The sequence below is a fragment of the Sceloporus undulatus genome, chromosome 10 (assembly GCF_019175285.1).
Source record: "Sceloporus undulatus isolate JIND9_A2432 ecotype Alabama chromosome 10, SceUnd_v1.1, whole genome shotgun sequence".
NCBI classification, from domain to species: domain Eukaryota; kingdom Metazoa; phylum Chordata; class Lepidosauria; order Squamata; family Phrynosomatidae; genus Sceloporus; species Sceloporus undulatus.
Window position 1 is genome coordinate 16534949 of NC_056531.1, and position 1656 is coordinate 16536604.

The 1656-nt window shown below is 50.5% G+C and overlaps 1 protein-coding gene across 1 annotated transcript in view; it reads right to left on the minus strand.

Moving 5' to 3' along the window:
* Positions 1-695, minus strand: part of UBA52 (ubiquitin A-52 residue ribosomal protein fusion product 1) — an 11619-nt gene extending 10924 nt beyond the window's left edge. The window contains exon 1 of the mRNA XM_042442148.1: positions 544-695. The gene's annotated coding sequence lies outside the window, so the exon portion shown is untranslated. The remainder of the gene's footprint in view (positions 1-543) is intronic.
* Between the last annotated feature and the right edge of the window lie 961 nt (positions 696-1656).

Sequence of the window (1656 nt, forward strand, 5' to 3'; positions counted from 1 at the left end):
GCCTAGTAGAGTGTTCTCTCTAGGAATAATCTCTAGGTCTTTCAGGGCAACCTTTGGTTAAAGTTGACCATAGAGTTGTGCTGGAGGACCCAGATGTTCCTAGAGAGAACATATTAACAAAATCCGTGCATAATCAAATCTGCAAAAGCCGAAGCCGCAAATATGGAGGGACGAGCGTCCCATTAAAAGCATGCAAAAGGCGTACATTAAAACAGAACCAGATTACTACAATATTAAAGCAACTACACCCTTCCCTTCTCCGTTTGTGTGGAGCCTTTAGGGCCAAAGGGCATAAATAACAATGATAATAAAGAGGTTGTCAGCATGAGCTTCTGCAGCCTTTCTTCCTTTGAAAGATACAGTCTGTAGAATCAGCAGAGTCGCCAAATGCATCTGAGGAAGTGGCTCGAAGCCTAGGAAAGCCCATGCTGCCAACCTCTTTCTCCCAAAGGTGCTCCAAGGCCTCATGGAGCCATTATAGCTAGAGCAAGCGACAACAACCGGGGTTCAGAATGCACTGCGACGGAAGGCTAAGCCACCCACCGGCCACGCGGCTCCTGCGGCCTCTCCTCGCCGAACGGAAAGGGAGAGAGAGAAAGCACCCCGCCGGAAGCGGAAACAGTTCACACTTCCGCCCTTCTCAGCTCCTCCCCCACGCGCGGCGGACCACCAATTCCCGTCCTCCTTCCTACCGACGTCATACACGTCGTCGCGGCAACGGCATCTCCCCGCCTTCCGCGTGACGTCACCAGTCACCAAGGCCCGCCCCCTCGAAAACTGCTTCGATGAGAAAGTAGAGATACGAAAAGTATAGAGTGACGCGTTGTTTCGGCGTTCTCGCGGTAGTTCCCCCAAAGCGTGCCCTTGAAAGAGGTGTTGGACTTCAGCTCCCAGAAGCCTCAACCGTGTTGGCCAATACAGTGGAATTCTGTGAGATGAAGTCCAAAAGCCTGTGAGAGAAAAGCAGTAGTGGTCCCCAAACTGTGCTCTTGAAGGGATGTTGGACTTCAGCCCCCAGAAGCCTAGCCATGTTGGCCAATACCCTGGGATTCTGGGAGTTGAAGTCCAAAAGCCTGTGAGGGAAAAGCAGGAACAGTGGTCCCCAACTGTGCCCTCCCAGAAGCCTCAGCCATGTTAGCCAACAGAGTGGGATTCTGGAAGTTGAAGTCCAAATCTTATGAAGGAAAAGTAGGACTAGTGGTCCTCAAACTCTACCCTTGAAGAGATTTTTGAACTTCAGCTCCCAGAAGCCTCAATCATCATGGCCAATAGAGTGGGATTCTGGGAGTTGAAGTCCAAAACTCTGTGAGGGAAAAGCAGGAGGAGGAAAAAGGCAGGCAGCATCAAGCAATGGCCTCCTCAGGGTTGGGCCTCACACCATTAACCTCCTCCTCCCATTTCACACCCTCCAGCAGTGGTCCCCAAACTCTGCCCTTTAAGGCATTTTGGACTCCTGCTCCCAGAATCCCACACTATTGGCCAACATGGTATGGCAGTTAAAAGTGGTATCAAACTGCTATAACTGTGAAGTGTGAAAAAGAGATTTTCTCTCCATTCCCTATGGGTGCATTCCTGTTGTGTGCCTTCAAGTCATTTCTGACCCTAAGGATGCATCCACATTGGAGAAATAACCCGGTTTGGCACCACTTTAACTTG